Here is a 23,193-nt window from a genome sequence, read left to right as displayed (position 1 = left end):
ATAAAAGTGTAGTGTCATTTCCGAAGTAATTTTTTGCGTAGAATCCGAATCCGGGGTTTAAATTGCTCTATCACGTCAGGACTTTGAGATATCCTAACCTAAAAGTGCAAAAATGGATTTTCGAATATCGAAAAATTCTGAAAGATGGAAACTTCAAAATGTGATATCTCAGTGAAAACTACAGATATTTAAGCAAACTCAACGGCATTTAAAAGAGAAAGACTTATACTTTAAAATACTATGTTTACTTTTTTATGAAGAGCAAAATCTGCGTAGCTCCATAACCTCAAAAATGGGGAAAAACAGCGTTTTTGCACTTTTAGGTTAGGATATCTAAAAATCCTGACGTGATAGAGCAATTTAAACCCCGGATTCGGATTCTACGCAAAAAATTACTTCGAAAATGACCCTACACTTTCCTAGAACAAAACGTTGTTGACCTGTGTTATTTGTGGAAAGCCGAAGGAGATGAAACTTTAACAACCTCACAAGCCATAGCGTTAGTTCATCGATTGAAACATTTTCTTTCAACAAATGATATTCAAGACAGTGTCTTTGATAGCCTTATTAGTTTAGAAAATGAAATAGAAAAACTTAAAGAAAAAAGTGTCAACCAATTGAAAATAACAGACTTTTTTAAAAACTAATTTTATGTTATTAACAAATTATGAATTTTGTTAATATAATTTTATTTATTCTTCAATTATGATTTAATATGACAACGTACAATTGAATGTATTTAAATATTTTTTTTTTTTATTAAATTTATTAAGCATGCATGATGAAATATAAAAGCCTCGTTTATTTGAATTCTTCTTTTTTGAGCTTCGTTTAATGGAAACCGCGATAATTTGAATTTCTGTGTAAATCGAAAAAAAAAACTGATCCCCTTGCAATTTCGAATTATCGGGACTCGACTGTATAAGAAGCTACCACTCAGCGCTTCGGTGCATTCAACAACAACAATTCAAGAATGCTCGACTCCAAAGCTACTCGCCAGCTTGGCTACAGCAACTGAGCCACGTCGGCATATCGGCGCACATGGCACACGCGCTGGTCCAAATGGTCAGACTTTCGGTCGGTTTAGAGAGAGTCCGCCATTTATATATACATACATAGGTATATGTACTGGTATGCATATGTTTGTATGTATGTATATATTTAAGGGGCATCAATGCGCAGTCGTCCATTAAGATAGCGAGTCAGTCAGACGTACGGCCAGCCAGCGGATCAAGCGACTAACGAATCAACCAACCAAACGTTCGATCAGCCCGCAAACAAGTCGTAATGGCTGCTGAAATAATGATGTGGCAACATTCTCTACAGCAGTCATTAAATATCTGTACCTACATGCATACGTGTGTATATATGTATGTACAAGAAATTAAGAAAAAACGTACATCTATTTTTTGTTATTGTTATATTTACCTGTAACACTCGAAAAGGCCCGAATGAATGTGGTGGATGAAAAGTCTCAATAACGAAATTCGTCAATACACAATGAGTCTCGTTCAAACTCCAGTTCAGCTCCACCTCCTGCTGTAAAACACTGCCACACAACTACAACCACATACTTATTGAACATTTATCTGTACTTACCTACATATGTATTGTACATACCTAGAACATACAGTGGATTGAGTTGAATAAATACAATATGTTTCAAACAGATATAGAAAAAAATCTATATTTCCCAGCAGGCTGGATTCGAAAGATAGGAGAGTCTGCACGGACATGGGTACCTCTGCTTTCACCAACGGATCCAAGATGGAATCTGGAGTTGGAGCGGGGGTTTTCTTTAGATCAGCCAATATTCCAGTCTTCTTTAAACTGCCAAAAACTTGTTGTGTTTTTCAAACAGAGGTCTTCGTGGTCCTGCAGGGCTTGCAAAATGCTTAGGGATCGCTACTGGGAGGGATACATAAATATCTCTTCCTGCTCAATTTCTTTCTTAAAAAAGCGCAAAACAGATGTAGGGCCTCTATCTTATCATGTGCTATCTCAAAAATACGTTGACCTCAGTACAATAGAAGCAGGACGCTTAGAATGCGGAAAGTGCCACGCCACTCAATTTCCAAACTCATAGCGGTGTTCACCGGTCACTGGGTAGTAGGAAAGTATGCGGAGAAGCTTGGACTTCCACGCAACCCCCATTGCAGAAGCTGTGGGGATCCTTCAGAGAAAGAAACTGTTGAACACTTTCTTTGCAAATGTCCGGGTTTGGTGGTAAGCTCTTGAGGTTACTTAGGTTAGGCAGTTCTCTAGCCTAGATCACGTTTCTCCCCTGCAATACATCAACAGCACTAGATGGCTGTAGATGGTTTTTCTTCCTTTAAGTTTTCGGAATTTTTCGCGGGTAGTGGTCTACATTATGGTTTCAAAACGCCACTCTAGTACTACTTGTAGTGTACCCGTGGTTACTCTTGCCACCTGCCATGGAAAAATCTAAGGAAAACCCGAGAGTGCTTAGGTCCTTCGCACACGGCTTGTATTGTGATCTTATTGTCATCGGCACGTCATGTTTTTTAATGCAGCGCCGATGACGAAACGCATTCCTGTCCGTACACCATGCGACCATCTATAATCAAAGTACGAGTTGTGAAAATGTTGAGCGATTAAGAAAAATGTAATTTATTATATTATATTATCTTTTCCTTCGGAGATGTTTACAAATTTCAGTCAATTTACAGGATGTTTAAAAATGCTTTTAAGCAGCTTGTAAAAATTACGAAACCGGCTATTCAAAAACAAACTACTAACATGCGCGAATGCATTAGCCTGGAGGAAAGGATTATATGTAATTAGGCTGAGGCAAGTACCATTCTTTTTGAGATTTGTGGTGAATAGATTACAAAAAGCTGTGGATTTCTCCGTAGGAACCCTGCGGAAACCATTTTTAAACTATACTACCTGTAGATAATTATTAATAGGAAGCTCAAAATTTTTGAAAAAAGTTCGTAGAATATATTTTTAATTACAGGCAAAAACCTTTGAACAAAAGTGTGCGACAACAAATCGTAAGGTATATCTCGTGTACATTTTGTCACATACGCTATGAGGGCAATACGAGCCGTGTGCGAAGAGCCTTATGGTGCTTACACTCACCAACGTAAACGTGCGTTCCATGTCAGCTGACACGATCAAACTTATGAGAGTGCCATGTAAATGAAAAATCACCACCAATCCGTTACGTAGTATCGTAGACCGTTGACCTGGGTAAATGAAACATTTTGGGTTGTTCCGTAAAAACGTGTCAGCTGATTCCACTCTCACCACACAGTGTTGCCAAACAGTGCATTTCGAAATCATTAACAAAATATGTAAACTTAGAAAGATTGTAATATTTATTAAAATAACTTAAACACGCTGTTTAATTGTGTTCTTTAGATAAATTAACTATTTGCATTTGTTGGTTTTTGGCTTGATTTATTATACAAACAAAATTGTAAGTGACAAGTGTGTATGCGAAAATATCAATGGCAACATTGTGTCGATACCACCAAACACAAGCCCATGTATTGTGCAAATATTATATGTAACCAAACGAAAGCAGTTGTTTTCTACGGGCTCAAATTTTGCTCAATTTTGTGTATCTCACGGACAACAGATATTTTCTATAGCTTTTGTATTCCTGAAGTATTGATATGTTGTCTTATCTAATGTAATCAGCTGGTGTTTATATCAAGCTTCTCCTTTTACCATGGATATACTTTTTTGTTACATTTGATCTCTCTACAGTTTTTTTGCCATCTACGAACGGCAGATAGTTTTTAAGAGACGCTTTTTCAAGACAGAAATGCATTCAGCAGCTTGCCATTGTATGCAAAAATCACAGGAATCCCAGTACCATGCTTCTCCGATATTAGAGTTCAAACGCTCACACTTTGGCAAGATGGAACTCTGAACGGTATGGTAAATGGACAGCGAGACTAATAAACGATCTAAAAAAGTGGGTAGAAAGAAAGCACGGTTAGGTTAACTATTACCTCACACGGTTTTCGTCCGGGATGGGTCCTTTCGCAAGTATTTGTGGCGAATGGGAAAAGTGAGCCAACCAAACTGCATATATGGAGATACTGAGTATGATGATGCGGAGCACACCTTCTTCAAATGCGAGAGGTGGAACATAGGGAGAACAGGTCTACAACGAGCTATTGGTGTATTTACACCTGAAGAAATTATCGAGAAAATGATGATAGACGAAGAAAAAAGAAATACCGTCAAAAATGTTGTGGAGGATATGATCCGAAAAAAAGCGCGAAATGGAAAGTTATGTTGAAGAGCATTGAGCATAGGTTTCTCAAAACAGGCGACCCTGGACGCAGGGTGAGTAAGTAAGTGTCCTTCTTAGGACGCCGTCTTGGCCCTCTACCTCGAAGCAATGCGGAAGCAGTCCCGGGGTGGAGGGAAAAATCCAAGAGAAGTGGAGGGATATTTTTAGTGGAATCACCACACACGTAGTAGCGACGGTTACTATATGGTGCGAAGGCATTTTTAAACCAACCTCACCGCCAAAACAAAAAATTGTCTGCTCAGAAGTGATCATGTCTACAGTATGGTTCGAGCCCAGGACCAACAGCCACTGGTTCGCTGCACTCTATTTTGAATTCCCTTGTAGTCACTGGAGTACTAAACGAAATCTTGTTTGAAATCAATTTCAGCTCTGCATACCTTGGACTATACTACTTATACCTAAGGTTAGACTCTTCATTTTATGAAGTTTCAAAGTTCAATCGGCTTCAAATGCGGAAGCTCCGCATATTGCTCCGTCAAAGTATATCATTCTAGAAACTTTTCTAGGCTTCTTAATTCTACATAAGTAGCTTTTCTTCGATAGTGCCATAGCAGAGGCCGGTATGTAATGGGCCTACACTCTCTTTTATACCCGTGCTAATTTGTGCCCAAGGGTATTCTTACTTTTTTTCCCACATAACGGTTGTCGTATGTAACAACATAAAGAAATGACGATAGATATAGATAGTTATCCTTATAGTGGATTTTTTCTTAATTTTCTAAAGTTGTTTCGGTATATTATTGGTTTATTCAAAAGAGCAAAAATTCTCATTATGTATGGAGCAGGATTTCATTATTGTAGCTTTCTCGGTTAACTGCGCAGGAGCGCATCCTTTTAATCCAGCTTTCCAAGGTCTTGGTAGCGATCTCTGGCTCTATTTCACTGATGGCTTGCTCGATATTCACTGTTGTTTGTTAACATAGCCGCCGAGCAGAAAATGCGCTTCACCAGAAAAGATGATTTTGATTTCTTTTCAGTAAACACACTTCTTGCGCCATATAAAACTCACCATGACGCATATACAAAAATCTTCAGAATGATGAGAGTAGTCAATTTAGCCAATTCATATGTCCATCCGTCCAAGTATGATTAGTATAAAATCTCAATAAATCATATTACTCTTTATCCGAGGAGATTTTCTATGGCGAATCGGTCAATAACCATGGCCGCCTCGCATCTAACGGTCATTTAAAAAATGTATGTGTCTGTGCGGTGGAGAGAGTTCAACCATTCTTTATATCTGCGTTATAAATTATGCAAAATTACTCAAATTTAGTACAAATAAATGAGATACAACTAAAAATGAAAAATGTACGGTGTCACGCTCACTTTTGAATAAATGCGTGTATCTCGATGTTCCCTGCTTCATTTCTATCTGGTATCTCAACTTCTGAAAAAACGATGATAAAACGATAGCACAAATATTAAGGTTCAGTGGCTCAGTGGATCTGGCTAATGCAGGTATTTTGATTACAAGGGAGTTGGCTTAGGCTAGAAGTGCTATTGGCCAGAGCCTGATTTTGAGATACAACCCACAAGTGCTTTTTATTTATCTTATAAATCGTTTGAGAATCGCAGCCATATTTGCTGGGAGACAAATGAATTAACGAATACAAAGCAGAACGCGCACAATTACAACTAACATTGACAAAACTAAACCCACTGTGCTTAGCCCTTTGACGCCAGCCATGTCGTCAATACGTCTTGCAGCAGCGCATGCGCCATAAGTATCGCCGATTCTGCTGCGATGGCAATGGCACTCGCGGGGATACAACGAAACCAAAGACAACAATCCATTGTTGTTGAGCTCAGAATTCAACAGAGCCACAGCGACGACACTCGCGGCGCCACAAAACCGTGAGCCTCGAAAACGAAAAAACATATATACATATATGTATATATGCACATATATAGATTTGTTTAACAAACACAAACATACAAGGAATACAAAGCGGTGCGCGCACAAACACAAGCGCAAAGTAAGTCACGACAGGTGCTTAAGTGAACCACCAGAGCAGAAGAACATTTTGAAAATTGCCTTAGTATTGGTAGATCGCGCACTCGTGGTGGCGGCGCAGACTAGTCTTCCTCTTTGACTGCGTCACGCCTGCGTCGCTTCAAAGTCTCGCAAAGAACAAAACAAAAAGAAACAACAAGAAATATGGAAGCAAAGTAATATTTTGACTTCGTGCTGCTCATTCACTTTTCTGCTGATGCATACATGCAGATGTAGTAGTGAGCGCGGGTGTGCGCGACAAAAGCACTGCGCACGCACACCGGCACACCGTTACTTCGTTGCATATTTGTATGGACAGTATGTCTGTATGTGTGTATGTAGATGCGAGTAGGAGCGAATGCATCAGAATGTTAAGTGCCTTCCCTCTTCAGCGTACGGCTGTGGCTTATGTATGTGTGTATGTATGTAGCGGCTTCCTTATGCTGCGCCACGACGGCTGGCACATTTTGACCAATAAAAATTATCCTAATTCATGCTTTTGCCTTAGGTTTCATTCTAGTCGCGAGTGTTGCATTTGTGTGTGTGTGTGTTTGTGTATATGTATTTCTAGGCATGCTTGTGCACACCTCCGCACCTGAGTCACGTTGTTCATTCACGCTAAACTACCTAAAGAAACGAGTGAATGAGTGTTTGTTGGCTCTGGTGCACATGAGAGTGTATACATAGATATGTATATGGAAATATGTGTACGTGTGCGTGCGCTCAACCGCATTAAGGTCACTCATTAAGGACTAAAAACTCAAACTAAACAGCTCCGTAACGCAACAGCTTTGGTACCGGCCACCCAGTCGGTTGTTCAGGCACATTCTTCGGTCGTTCGCCATACCAATTATGTGCTTCTTGAACTATGCGTTTACATACATACCTATATGTACCTACCTCGTTTGCATGAGTGTGTGTGGCTATGTGTGTATGTGCTCTGTTTGCCTGTATGGCTTGTTCTTCTGATGCTCGATCTTCGAGACAGTTTGGTGCTGTTCTTAGTCTGTTGCATTATTTAGTCCATCAAACGACACGAACCAGATCTCTCGTCCCGAAACGTGCACCGCTCATGAGCATGAGCATGAACAAGAGCATAAGAATTTAATTACTGACTTAGTAGTTGTTGAAAATTATTGGCTTGTGAATTTGTGATTTGCCAAACATTTGGCTAATGTACTACTCGCATTTCAATGCAAAGTGATTTTTAATTCAACGACGGCGAAAGATAGTGACGCGTGTAGTTGTTGTGCTTAGTGACACAGAAATACAGAAGTAATTCCAAAAACCGTCGGGTGAACTTGAAAGAATTGGAAACTCAGTGTTTTTTGATAGCGACGATATTTTGGTAAGCAAAATTACCTTTATTTTATAAAGTTTTTTTTTCTATAAACTGGTGACTCAGATATAATATAATCTTGTGGAAAAAGAAAGATCTTATGGGGATTTTCTTCAGTCTCTGCTGAGCTCAACGTTTTTTTGGGTGATACTGGAGCAAGCAGTTTCAACATTTTCACATATTCCTGCCTACTGGATTTAAATCAACTGGATTGTAAATGAAGTGGTGTACATATTTACAATACAATAGAAAACCCAAAATATGTTTACAAAAACCGACTTTCAAGTTTACGAAAAAATATTGTACTCCAGCCGGCTCGACTCCGACTTTCAAAAGTCTAGCGGATAGTTCACAACTCCGTGAGCATTTTTTTACTATAAATCAGCTGTGCCTAAGGTCAATGTATGCAATTTCTGCGAATGTGTTGCGTACGTAGTTCACCATTGTAAAATAATTTTACACGTTTTCTGAGGAAAACATTAGTGCGTGCGTACACCTGCAAGCGCAATAGCGGTTTTCGTTTGTCATAAATCGTTTTGTATCGGGCCCTTGCGATCGTCAACGAATTGTCCTCGAATTGTATTGGTGTTTGAGAATAGAAGTTATGCGTACCAATACTTGTACATACAATACAAAATGTGCCTTGTTGTTGCTGATGGATACAAGTACACCCGAAAACAAAAAAACAAAACAAAATAGCTCAAAACCTTCGGAGATGTAAAGGGTGATTTTTTAAGAGCTGTAGGAAAGTTTTTCAAAAAAACACACGTACAATTCAGAAAAATGCATGACATTTTTATTTACATCGATAGTACAGTCCATAACATTTGATGTTTGAAGATTATTTCAAGCAGATTATTTGATCGCGACTGCGCTTGGTAGTTCTTGCAATTCTTCTTGCTGATCTTCACTCCAAAATCGACAATTCTGCTTATTTACGTACCCATTGATCCAAAAATGAGCTTCGTCGCTGAACATAATTTTTCGATAAAAAAGTGGATCTTCGGCCAACTTTCCAAGAGTCCATTCACCAAAAATTCTGCGTTGCGGTAGGTCGTTCGGCTTCAATTCTTGCACCAGCTGTATTTTCCACGTTGTTGAGTAACAGAGGCCCAATTGCTGCGAGCGGCGACGAATCGATAATTGATGGTCATCATTAACGCTGGCCGATACAGCTGCGATATGTTCTTCAGTTCGCACTCTACGTAAGCGTGTTGGTGGTTTGATGTCCAATAATGTAACTTTGGTTCTAAATTTAGTCACAATAGCTCGAATAGCCGCTTCAGTGGGTCGATTAAACTGACCATAAAATGGAAGAAACGCGCGATAAACTTTCTTACCAGAACACGCATTTTTATAATAAAATTCAATGATTTGCAAGCGTTGTTCGTTTGCAAGACGATTCATGGTTAAATTATAGACCAAACTGAAGATGATTGACAGTGAAACAAAACACGAAACGTGCGTCAGCTGTTTAAACCAACTTTTTAAAAAGATAATAGCAAAAAAATCACCCGTTAGATTTTAAAGAAAGCAATAATTTGGTATCGTTTTTTATTGATTTTATTGATTAATAAATATAAAAAAATTCAATTGTAAAATACCCAGAATTGCTTTCGCATGGTTTCTGTCAAAAAACCTCAGTCGGCTTTATTTTATGAAATATTTCTTGCTTTTAAATAACACTTTTTATAGTTATTATGCTAGGCCCACATTTCTACAAATTACTTAACCTTACGTAGTTAATTTACATTCTCAATATGAGCCAAATCGGTCTGTAAATACGATTCTTAGAAATATTCCGACTCCAGCACCACCTCGTGGGCCAAAGAAAATTTGCAAATCGCCAACGGGGTACACTCCCAGTTCTTTCAAATGTTGCAATCGGATGAACGTTTTAGTTGGACAAGCAGACAGTTTTATATACTTAAATATAAAACATATGGAATTCGTACGATAAGTCGAACTTATGATATTAAAATTGAAATGTCGAAATTAATCATTTTTAAAATCTCGAAAACATGTCTTACCGAAACGGAAAATGTTGAAATGAATGAAAAGGGTGACAAAAATTGCAAAATGTCCAAAATGAGAGAAAAATATTAGCTAAGCACCATTTTTTCGAAAAAGTTTTAAAAATTCTTTATTATTGCCAGGGTGGGGCGTAGTGCACTAAATATTCAATGCCTTAAGCAGATAGTCAAAACACTGAAACACTGATGATTTAGTGATAATAAAACCACTTAAATATTAGTCGTAGTGCAAAATGCCCAATCCTGATTACTACAATGTCGGTGGTATCAGAGATGCAGAGATGCATATAAATATATGTGTGTATGTGTAAATACGTACGATTTTGAAGATTACCCTAAAACACTTTGTATGATTGGTAAGTGAACAGATCACTCAATTTCACGGCTTTAGCAGTCAAAATGGAATTTTATAGAAAAATTTCATATCTGAATAATCTGTTATATGGGAGCATTAAGTTATAGGCATTCGATGTAGTCAAATCTTTCGGAAAATGATCAAACCATAAAAACACTATGAAAGACACCCACTATGAAAGACACACCATAGTTAGAATAGGATACCTTGAAAATTGAGAGGTTATTTATAATTCGATTTCATACAGGTGGGCAAAGAAAGGCCTTAACCGAATCAACTCATCGTTCTGCTCAATTTAGTATAATTTTTTATGAGCCTATCTCTTATTATTCTAGTACTTAGCAGCCTCAAGCCAAAGCTAGCCACGATTTATATTCACGAAAGTTAAAAAGAAAACAATCAGAATGTGGTTTTTTATCAGAAGTTTAATTGAAAGCTCTTTAGAATTATGTATGTATATGTATGTGTATAACAAAAATTATAATCCAGATAAACGTTTGTTTCAAATTTGAATTTAATCGTGGGAAGTTTTTATATTTTATATATGTATGTAACAAGGTGGCGAAAAATTAATCATCCTACCATAAACAGTTATAATTCTTGCAAATGACGTCGTACACTAGTCAACTACACAACTGCAGTATACAAACAGACAAGCGTCTATAGGTGAAAATAAAGATTTCCATCACACAAAATATTTGTTTTTTATTTAGGAGAATGTTACTCAAAAATAACTGGATGATTACCTTTGCCACGTTGTAGATTATTTTAATTAGTTTTATAAGATTTAATATTTGACTTAAATAAATCATCCTACCGAACTTATGTAATGATATTCAGTTGAATTTGCGTGAATTTCAGACACCATTCATTATATTATTCTGATACTTTTTTTCCAAAATTTTATTGCTGAAATCAAAAAAAAGGAAACCATGCCCACTCCTCATAAACATCCAACAATGTAGTTCAAACTTCCCACTCATATCACAATTCTGTTTATAAGGCAGAAAACCAGGCCTCTTTCTCTAAAAATACGCTTGAAATAATTTAGTTTTTTATACAAGGTGGCGCAAAATTAATAATTTGTTTTCGCAAACATAATCAATTTCGTTTTTATGCTAAATGAAGAAAATTAAAAAAATTTACTAAATACCAAATATTATTTTAACTGATGTAAATCTTTATTTTGACCTTTACTCGCTCCATTATTTGTCTGTTTGAATACTCCAGCTGTCTAGTTCACAAGTTTTAAATATGACTGACGTACGACGCCACTTGCAAAATTATAACACCTTCCGTTAGGGTGATTAATTTTGCGCCCCTTATATTAGAAATGCATTCGATTATTTGTTGTGCCCTCCACAATCAGCATTATTTTGCATTTATGTATCTATCGTTTTGCTCTTGCACACCTTAAAGCAGAGCCCGAATTCACGATATACCAACAGGACTAAAAACCAGTATATCGTTCATAAGTAGATTCGTCCACACCACCATTAAAATTCTCTACTCATACATGCATATATGTATGTATTTTTGCTGTACAGCATGTTCGGTAGACGTTTCTACAAACGAAATTCTTCGTTCGTAACAGTAACAGATCACTTTGCTGTTCGTCGTTTATTTTCATATTTAAATGAGCAATTTTCGTCATTTAAAGAGAGTCACCGAGTCGCAAGGCTCAACATTTTTAGTTGCTGTTAAGTGATGTGCGCAATCAAGCCTTAAGGGCACTCTCTTCGCACGCTTTGCATATGACTTATAACCATGCAACCGACGGTAGTACGAGTAATAGTTTGGGCTGCCAAAATAATAAACCTTCCAAATAATAGCAGCCGATTACCCGGGTTCACGATATGCATAAATACCTCACAACATAAATCCAACACATCTATATATTTATAATAATATTTCCGTCACTCTCGCTACACTATCCCAGAGCTAATCAGCTGGCTTCTCTAAAAAGTATATTGCATTAAATATATAAATCAATGCATCTATTACACAAAATAATGATTCTTTAAAATTATCTGCATAAGGTAAGATAGATTTTGGGTAGCACCGCGACGGTTTCCTAAGTCCCAATGCACAGAACACCTTCAGACTACTTAGTGAAGGCTAAGAAGATCTTGCTAGCAACCTTTTCAAAAGTTCAATGATGAATTAAGCTTTTGTTTATATCTATTATTTTAAGAAAATGTGTTTAGGCCTCCAGGCATACGAGTACATAAGCGGAATTTTGTATCTGATAGACCCATTCGATGCAAACGCGAATGCAGTCGAGTACTACTGGTGTGGTAAACTGCTTCTGTGGTCTTAAGTTGCTATTACCAAAGAGTTAACTTTTTTCTCAAAATTTGTTGATGCATATTCGAACTTATTTTGATGATTTCAGTTTTTTCCACATGAATATTGGTTCTCATTGATAAATTTGAAGTTGCCCATATTACAAAACGTTTGACATGATGTCTCAAATTTGGAGGTACTGAAATAACAAAAAAGCTAGTTATTAATGGTGATTCCAAGGCGAAATAATTAAAGGTGGTGGCACTAGACCAACAACAATGTATTGCACGTTTGAATTTCACGATAAAGTAAAGATCAAAGACTGAATCTGCCTTGATTTATTCAGTGCTGACAGCCGCATGGGCACGGCAAAAAAAAAATAATCAGCTGATTTTCCAATACCACTTTTAAGAGATTTGCCTTCGTAAAATCCAAAAAAAAAACAACAAATTAAAAATTTTTTCAAGCGTAAATTGTTAAAAAAGTTTGTTAAATATTAATTAATAATTACAATCACAGTTCATGCTGTAAATAGCATGCATATGCATGCGCAGAATAGCAGAATGAGCTGTACGAATTTAGTCCGATCTAAATCAAGTTAACCAAGTCGTTCAACGTTGTTTCGAAAAAAGGCTTTCGAAGCTTAAATGCCCATTCTGAGTATAAGAGTCGCTGACGTTGTTTTGCGATTTTCGAAAAACCCGATCTTTTTACCTAAGTAACGTTTTCCCCAAAAATTCTACAAATGTTCGCCAAAAAATGAATTTTCTTTGGTACTAATCCTTAAGTCGGTCGCTTTACTTAATTTCCACGAAAAGGATATCAAAAAAATTGCATTTGTCTGAAACGTCAGTACTAACCCAACCTGTGAAACATCCAATTTAGTAGTTTTTTAAACATTTTATAGAGACTAACTTTAAAATAATGAACTATTTATAGTAGTATACTGGCTTAAGGTGGCAAATTTAAATTCAAATGCTTAAAAACATAATTCCATAAAAGTTGAGCGAACAATATTTTAACTGAAACTAAGCTTACTACTTAAAGGCGTATTTTTTTTATAGAATATAACCACGAGTTTTCACACCCCAAAAGTTAGTTGCTTCTAGAATTTTAAGCGCATACTATCGATGGTATTACTAATTTTTGAACAAGGCTTAACTACGACTCTGGCAAGAATTTTTCGTTTTATTAAAAGCGGCCACAGCTATGAGGCGAAGTGGCAGTGCTTCACAGCGGCAACATCAGCGACCCATTTATTACTAGCTCAAACGTAAGGCAAGGTTAACCCCTGTCGCCCCTTCTATTCGCCAACGTCCTAAACGACGCCATGAGCCAATTGACCCTGCACAATAAATGCATCTTATGGAGTTTCTCCATACATCTTGGGGATCTTGAGGAATTGCTGTGGGTGATACTATCGAATATTCGCAATTTTTGTGTGTATTAGCGCACACACACAAATTATGAGGCCCCTAAACACAAAAATATTCTCCTACTAAGTATATAAATGCACAGGTTTGCAGTTTTTATAAATTTAATGAACTTTTCCTTAATTCTTCAGGTGAAATAAAGAGTTTAATTAACTTAAGATATTTCATTTTAATTCAGTTATTTATTTGTGCTTTCGCTTTTGCTCCAGGCAACAAAGCGCGTAATGCATGCACAGGTATGTATATGTATATGTGTATGTATACATGCACTGTACGTGCTCTAATGTTTTACAAAGAGTTTTTGAAAGAATAAATTCACCACACTTTTGTGGCTCAGAGAGTTTGATTATTATCATAAAATCAGCACATACCACTTTTTTATTTTTTAACAAATCATGCCTTTATGAGTTGATAAGTATAATTATGAGAGTGATGTATAGCAAGTAATCGTGGCGGCTTAGTTTGCGCGCGCGCCCACTCACTCACTCACTCAACTCAACCCACTTACTCACTTATTCATCTGCTCACTCATTACCTGTTAGCCGTAGCTGGTTAACTGAGTGAATTAAAGAGATGATTATCGGCTGCATAAATCCAAGCTTTGATTAAAATAAATAGTGCAGCTCTTTTGACGCATATGACGTTAGAAAAATGAAGTAAAAGAGCCTACAACTCCTTACAATATCGCAATTTCTTTTTGCACAAATACGAGTAAACTAATTAACATTCGCCTTTTAATGCTGCAATATCTGCTACTAATAATTTCCGCGCCGATTATCTCTAAAGTTGCATTTAACATTTAAAATTCCAATATGTTTTAGTTAGTATACCTTTTACCTGTAACAAATACTTTGCCTACATTTCTCAAATTCGTTGCGTCGTGTCGTATAACAAAGTGCCGACAATTAGTGGAAAAGCGCGCTCACACGCAGCCAAACACATATGCCGAACTTATTGCAAGCAAGCCAACTATAATAGCTTAGCTAATGTCCAGCCAGCTGTGTTCAAACATTCAACCAAAAACTCTGCAGCGATCGGAAACTCACCCAAGTTGAGCAATTCTGCGCGCTCACTCACATATCACTTCTCCAAACGCCTCACACTCCTACTCGATAGCATGAGAACGCAATTGTCTCTCAATGTGCGTATCGCAGAGATCGTGTTAGTGTGTTGAGAGTAGTGTCGGCGATGTTAGTGGCTAGTGTTTGTGTTGGTCGAGTTGGCTATAGGCGCTGATTTTGGTTCGTTGTTTTTGTTTTCGTAACATACTCATACATGTATGCATGTTTATATACATATATACACTCGTATGTAAGATCGATCGTCTGATCGGTAGATCGGTTGATTTTGTGGCACAGGTAGACAGTAAGGCGTTAGTCGTTCTACAACGCTGTTCGAGTTTAAATCAATTTTTCGGTGTAAAGTTAAAGTAGATCGATGGAAAAGCCAAACGACAATGCGTCGTTTTATCCTCATTCAAATTAGAACAATTTAATGTATTATTTTGGTGAAATGTTTTACTGTAAAATGCCTGAAACAGAGCTAAAGCAGAAGCGAGAGGAGAAAAAGAAGTACAGCATATTTGGATAGATCGTACGTGTAGAGAATATTGCAAACTTGTAGTACCTCAAAAATAAAAACTTATTCGAAATATTACCGGTTACTTTTGGGTGATAAATGTGGTTGAAAAATTTTTAAGTGCTTGAGAATTTTTTAATTTTAAATCAATGAAATTTGCATTTGGTTTAAGCAATGGAATAAAAGAAAATTGAAGTGACATGAAAACAATTTGTATTGTGAATTTTTTTTAAATTTTGAATACTTATTCAAAGGCAACGTTTTAACGACAAACACTGTTGTGGGCCGGGTAATTACGAAAATGTATTTTTTGCGCATGAAAACTGTATTTAAAAAATTTAAATAACAATAAGAAATTCGAAAATTTTGTTTTGCCAAAAAGCAATATTCCGTTTTTTTTCAAGAATACTGCTATAAATTCTGTTTGGAAAAAGTATCAGTTCCAATCAACACGGCACGTTAAAATAATCTATCTATATTATAGTGATACATCGGAACTGTCAACAAACTGTAAATAAAACAAAACCAAAACTTTTCAAAAGAACTTTAACAAAAGAAATTTTGAAAAAGTGTACATCAAACTTGTGTGCACAATTTGTTTTTCAACACAAAAACTTACCAACATCTTTAACCCACCAACTAAAATGACGAAAAAAAAATTATGAAAAACTACATGGAACTCATAATTCGAATGAAATGAAAATAATGGATTACAAGAATGTTGAGTAAATATTAACAAATAATTCTTAAAAGTATGTATGTTCTTAAAAATGTATACACGATTGCATTTTAAATATAGGGTTTTTCAGTAAGAGCACTTCAACTTTTGAACTTTTTTGAATAAAACACAAACGGTTTGACTTTTTTAACTAATTTTTTTTTATTATCGAGTTTCAACATATACATTTAAGTATGAAATTCGATTTCTTTTGCATGACCACCGCGTGCACGTTTTACGAAGTCCAATCGTTGAACCCAATTTTCGACCACTCTTTTGCATAAATCGGCCGAAATTCCAGCAATTTCGCGTTCAATATTGGCTCTGAGCTCACAAATCGTCGCCGGCTTGTTACTGTAGACCAATGACTTCACATAACCCCAAAACGGGACGGCTTGTTAAATGGACCGTAAAATGGCCGTAATGCTCATAAAGTAGCAGCAACAGAACGATTATTTTCATAAAAAATTTGCACGATTTGCAATCGTTGCTCAAGTGTGTAGCGTTCCATGATGAAATGTATACTAATGAAGTTTACAAATGACAAGCGAAAAATAAAAAATATTGCGTCGTTCGCTCTCCCTATCGGAAGTTGAAGCGCACCTATTGAACAACCCTATATATTATATATCACTTAAGAGTTAGAGAGAATGTGTCTGTCGTCTATGCCTTGGCCGGCCGGGGAAATAGCTCAACACATTTTATTAGCAGTCCAACTTTGGCTAGTTCTAGGTTAATATTTTTTCAGAAAAGTCTAGTTAATGCTAAGACTGTTAGGAGTGTGGCTGGTCAATTACTTCTTCCTCTTCATTAGGGAGTCTGAAGGCGCCTTGGGTATTTCAGATTAGGGGCGTAATATCGGCGTGCAAAATATTATTTACCCTCCCCCTTATGATACCCTTATAACTTACCTTATCTTACCTAGAACTAGAAAGAAATATGTACAGAAGAGCGCTTTAATACTTTTTGCTAGCGCGTGTTCGTAGTCCGATCCTCTTGCATACATATGTTCGATATCCACTTTGAATATCAAAATGTCACACACTACTATTTGTTTTTGTTTTGAATGATTACTTGCAATACGGATTGTGAATTTATTGATACTTTTTTAATAAACTTTTAGTATACTTTTTTGTCTTGGTTTTGTTACTTGTCGGAAATGACCACCTCACTACAATCTGAGCTAGGAATTTAATGATTACCCTGTAATCAATTACTCATAATCTTGGTTGATTTGGAATACTTTCATATTTCGAGATTATTTGCAATCTGTTCCGTGTTCTGTATAATAGTTGTTGATTGTTTTTTTACTCTTGCATTTGATTGAAATATACAATTCCTTTGTAATCAATTACTTTCACAATGCTTACAAAGTAATTGTAACTATTTCTTATATTGTTTATGATTAAAATTCATTATTAAGAGGGGCATTCATTTAACGATTCCTTTGTCATCAATTACTTTAGCATTATGTTTACTTTATAAATCAATTCCGGCCGCCGTAGCCGAATGGGTTGGTGCCTGATTACCATTCGGAATTCACAGAGAGGTCGTTGGTTCGAATCTCGGTGAAAGCAAAATTAATAAAAAAAAAAAAAACATTTTTCTAATAGCGGTCGGAGGAGCTCGCCCAAACACCTAACAGGAGTGTACGCGCCAATTTTTTTTTTTTTTATAAATCAATTCTTTTAACTAAGAAAACCCAATTCTTTAGAAATTCTATGTGAAAAATACATATTTTTGATGCTTTTCAATAATTCCGCATTCTTACATGTTTTAATTATTATTTTTAAATGTTTGAAATCAACAAAAAAATCTTGAATATTAGAGTAACAATTGACAGTTTTCGTCAAAAAACTTGCAAATGCGATATCATTTTAAATTTAATTCATGTTCATATTCATTCAAGAAAATACTTACAACAAAATTTGAAAATTTTAATATATTTAAAACACGGAAAAATGTGAAATGAAGTTTAAAAAGTACTTTTCTCGTAAAAATTATGTAACGTAATAATAATAAAATTGAATTTATTTTTCAATTTGATACTTTTTATACTTGTATACTTAAAAAAAAAATTGTTTTTTTAAATCCTTCGAAAATTTTCAATGGTAATAATGTTATTATTATGAGGGAATTCAGTGCTGCTGAGTTGTGGATTTAAGTTGCCTCTTACAATTTTTTCCGTTACAGCGAACAAATTCTAACCCCAAACCCTTTGGGGATGAAATTTTCCATGCTTTTGTCGTTAATATATTCAAATATATAATCGTTGATTGGCCTAATTTTTTCTTTTAATATTTTTAGTAGGTTATTCAGATACTTGAAAATATTGAAGACTAGGTTATTAATTTAACATTGCTAAGAAATGTCTGAAAAGGAAATGTATGTACGTCGGTGTATATACAGTAATGGCCAAAAGTTAAGCAACCACTTCACAATTTTTCTTTGTTTTGATAATATTCTTTTATGAAATCGGCGCATTTGGATTACAATATATGCTTTGTAATGCCTCAACAGTACCCTTCATAAAAGAATATAAAGAATTTTTGTAATGTAAAATGCCCTTATTTCGAAGTTTTAGTTGAGATAGAAGTTTTGTTCAATTTTTGAAAATAACTGAATAGTTGATTATTTATTTTCCAATGAAAAGTAAAAAACTGATGAAGTACACAATTGAAACTCTTTGGAATTTGTTACAAATATTGGTCATTTTCAAGTATGGAAGGAACAAGGAAAAGCTCAAGCGTTTCCAAAACTTCATTTTCTTTTGAACTTAATTCAATTCTAAAATAAATCACAAATAACTTGAACGAAATTATGGTTGTATTGTTGTTTTTTTAGCTGCAGTTCTCAATATCGATAGCGATAACTACGATTTGACAGCTGAGAATGCAAAACTGTGCTAATATTTCTGTTCAGTAAGGTTTAGCAAGTCATCATCAATCACTTAACGCCAGAAAAACGCTTTCAAATTTTGGAGATTTACTTAAAAAAAAAATCTGTTCGCGACTGGCGGCATCTTTTGAAATAAGGAAGGAGCTTCCGTTACGGTGAATGGCGACCACTATTGAGCCCTGTTGACTGAATTTTTATTTCCAAAAACTATTTAGCCAACATCGACGACATTTGGTGCCTCCTCAGCTTGCCATGCAGCGCGCTTAATAATCGATTTATTGCAATATTCAAGCTGCCATTGACGCCATACGGTGCGATTTATTGGAAAAAGTAGACAAAAATTGGACTAATCGAATGGCCAATACATGGAATATATGCCGAATATCATATTCAAAAAATAAATGCCATGAAATTATTTATCAGATAATAATCAAAAATTGCATCAGAAAAATATTTATATTTTGCATTACCATTTTAAATCCCCAAGCTCCTAAAAAAACACCCGATACATATGCATCACTACGTGCATATGGGACACGAATGCGAAAAACATGAACATATTTACAAAAACAAATTTCAGAAATTCAAAACCGAAAAAGTTGCAATTCAGGATTTACCAAAATAAAATTTCAAAAATGAATAAAAGCAAAAACTTTTAAAAGTAAGTGAAATTTATTTCACTTAAAAACGAGCATTATTTATTGAACACAAATATTTAAACAATGTTGAATTAAATACCCTATTCATCCATATTTTAATATAATCAGTAACAAAGCGTTAAGCGACAATTAAATCTTAAGCTACAATAAAATTATGCAAAAAATTCGAAAAAGTTCCAGAGTGCATACGGAAATACAAAAAAAACAGAAACACATTACAAAAATTAAAAAAAAAAAAACAAACAAATAAAAAAATACAACGAAAAAAATTATTTCATTGGAATGTCAACAGACAAGTTGTAAAGAAAACCCCGGACTGGAGGACGTTGCAGCAAGAAAACGTGTTGCCGTTACAGCTGTTGTTGCTCACGTTGTTGCTGTTTTTGTTAGGTTAACTTGTGGCTGAGCGGAAGAAGGAGAAACATAAGTAGAAGAGGAAGAATAAGCGCAAGTAGGCGTGTAAGAGGAAGAGGAAGGCGGCCGACAACTGGTAGCCGGCGGCATAACGTACGAGCCGCTTATATATACATACATACATATGTAACAAATCCATATTCACGTATGCAGCTGAAAAAATTAAGTGTGAATTTTAATTAAAATAAAATCAAAAGTATGTAAATAAAAGGTAAATAAAAAAGATATCGAATGTTAAAAACAACTTACGCACACACACACACACACACAGCTGATGCAAACAGATACCCAAGCGATATTCAAATTGTCACTTCAAAGTTATTTGGATTACTATGTCAGCAGAAAAAGTGAAATACATACAAACATATGTATGCATGTATGTAGGTATGTGCATACAAACGTGTACAAATGCCTCTACACAATGTACAAAACAAAAGATCGTCTCGATAACAGAAATAGTTTCTTGGAGCGCGCGCTAAAGCACGCATTGGACTACAGAGGGTTAAAAGTTTTGTAAAAAAACAAGGTAAAAGAAACTATTCATTTAACATTTCTAATAAATTGCTGTTAAGGAAATTTATGTACGTGGGTGTGCATACAGTATTGGCCAAAAGTTAAGCAGCCACTTGATAATTTTTTTTTTGTTGGAATTGAAACAAAAAATTTGATTTGTTAAAACACTTTTATAATTTAGGCAGTAAACTGAAAACAATTTAAAACAAATTTAAAAATTTAATGTTTTTTGTAAAAAATTTAAATTTTTGAAAAATTTTGGGGATCATTTTTTTGTAATATTTGAGCACGTGGTGTTCAAAAACAACAATAAAATGTTTTTCCCCTATTTTTTCGACAAAATGCCTAAATTTTTTTCAAAGAAAAAAACATTTTGTAAAGTGTGTTTCATTCTAAAAAAATTACACGAAAAATGTAAGCATTTCAAAAAATAAACTATACCAAAATTTCTGGCACTGAATATATCTCAAATTTTGTAATTTTTTTCAAATTGTTTTCAGTTTATTGCTTAAATTATAAAAGTGTTTTAACAACACAAAAATTTTTTTTTTTCAATTCCAACAAAAAAAGATGATCAAGCCTGAAAATAAAACAATTTTCAGACAAATGTACTACAGTATCCAAAATACTTGGATCACTTGCCGTGAAATCGCTCAATAAGCTATTTCGCTTGCCCATGGAAGTAATATTCGCTATTTGATTTGTTGGTACAGATGGTCATGTGAACAGCCAGGCAAAGCTCAAAGATGAACTTCTGTTATTGTTAGCTATTCATTTCATGAGCTTGATGAGACTTGTAGAGGTCATAGCAGATTTAATGAAACGATTGCACGTGATGCTGCTAACAATCACTTGATATTCAATAATGTCCACTCAGTGCCTTGAGGTATAGGTATGTAGCTACTGTGAACCTCATTATTGTCACCGAGTGGAAGATAGAAGCTATGGCCGCTATCGGCTGGAATTTCACGGAGTTCACTTAAGATGGAAGCTTTGCCTACTATCGGGTATGATGTAAGCAGCATGCGTTTCATTTCAATTGCACTGTGCGCCAAAAAAACTTATTTGAAGTAAACTAAAAAACAGTTTTTTTTTTACTTTAAAAGAACTATCTTCTCAGTGTTTTGAATATACCCTCAAAATCTGGCCATATGAGAATTACAAACATATTGCTAGGCGAATGAAATACTCGTAATAAACTTAAGAGGTAACTTGCTTGAGCTATTACTTTAATGCAATAAGGGTGTAAAAATACTTATACGAATTCAACAAACCACAGCTGATTAACTTTGTTGTAACGAAAGGCAACCAAAAAAAAAACGAGTTTAATGAAAATGCATTGCTCACTTACGCAGTGTTAACAAAAACCAACAAGCCATAAATTTGATCCAACATAATGCGCACAACAGAAACAACAGCAACAACACAATTTCAAATGATAGCAACGAAAAATCGATAAATCGTATGCAACATGCAGCAGCAACCGGCTGCAGAAACAAAAAGGCAAAACGGCGAAAACGCAAAAATATAAAGAAATACACAAATCAAAAATCAAAAATCATGGCAACAGCGAGTAACCGAAAAATTGTCAGTCAAAATGACACACATACATACAAGCAAACAAACATTCAAACAGTCAAACATGCAAACATAACCACAGCTTTGTAGCTTGAAAAGCGAGCCTAGTTAGATGGATAGCCAGTCAAGCAGTCAACTAGTCAACCAGGCAGCCGGCTGGGCAGTAAGCCAGTTGGCTGAACATTTCGGCTGTCAGACAGTTGGTATTTAAGTGAGCGAGACAGACAGCCGGCCAGCCAGCCAGCCAGCCAGCCAGGCAGCTAACAAGCCACCTGTGTGAATATCGAGTTTTATTTTAATATTAATACGCTGTCAATGCATTAACAGCGACTCAAGTAATAGTGGAAAACAACAACAACCACAATGGACTACACCATAGCGACAATACCCGTAAATAAATAAAAAATGTTGTGTATTTATGTTTCTTATTCCTTTTTCATTTTTATTTTTTAATTTAATCAACATATAACTGGATTTATGTTTTTTCACGCATTTTATTTTGTTTAGATTATTTATTCATTTTTTTCATTTAATTTTTGTTTCGACATAAGCAATTTTTCTGTTAAAAAGCCAAAAAACAAAAAACAAAAACAAGAGAAGTATTTATACTTTTGCTCTCGAGCTTTGCTGTAAATTGCAGTAATATCTAATAAACAGGCGTAAACTTCGAAAAAATCAAAATAATTAAATTTATGTGTATGTGTGTGTGTATATGCACAAGTATAGGATAGGATAAACAAAACAACACTTCTCATTTAATTGTAATGTAATGTACTTGTAATATAAGCAAACGTCGCAGGGTACGCTAAGAAAGTAAAAACCAGGCATCGCAAAAAAATCAACAGTATTTTATGTTTATTTCTTTGTGTTTTTGTTGATTATTCATTTGCTTTGTTGTTTTGTACTTTGCGGCGCGGCACACGTCGGTTTCACGGTGCGTATACGCAAAGTTTCACATTTCATTTCGGTTGAAAGTGTTGGGGCAGCAGCACTGCAAAAATATACTACTTACATATACATATATGTGTATATACATAGGTTTATGTGTGCATGCAAGTGTGTGCTTGTGTTTTAAAATACGAGTAATTGTAAAAGCATA

General features: G+C 35.3%; 1 protein-coding gene across 6 annotated transcripts in view; it reads left to right on the top strand.

Annotated features, from left to right (window-relative positions):
* The window catches only part of LOC128864493 (protein decapentaplegic), a 100,859-nt gene that overhangs the window by 53,437 nt on the left and 24,229 nt on the right, over positions 1 to 23,193 (top strand). For 2 of the 6 annotated variants that reach the window (XM_054104185.1, XM_054104182.1), the window contains exon 1: positions 7,313 to 7,638. The exons of 3 other annotated variants lie outside the window; for them this stretch is intronic. The gene's annotated coding sequence lies outside the window, so the exon portion shown is untranslated. Of the gene's footprint in view, positions 1 to 7,312; positions 7,639 to 16,049; positions 16,067 to 23,193 lie in introns of those variants that run through there. One more of the 6 variants, XM_054104181.1, reaches the window with a different exon arrangement.

This window comes from Anastrepha ludens, chromosome 5 (assembly GCF_028408465.1).
Source record: "Anastrepha ludens isolate Willacy chromosome 5, idAnaLude1.1, whole genome shotgun sequence".
In the NCBI taxonomy this organism is placed as follows: Eukaryota; Metazoa; Arthropoda; class Insecta; order Diptera; family Tephritidae; genus Anastrepha; species Anastrepha ludens.
Note: the sequence above shows the minus strand (reverse complement) of the source record. Positions and strands in the feature narration are given on the sequence as shown.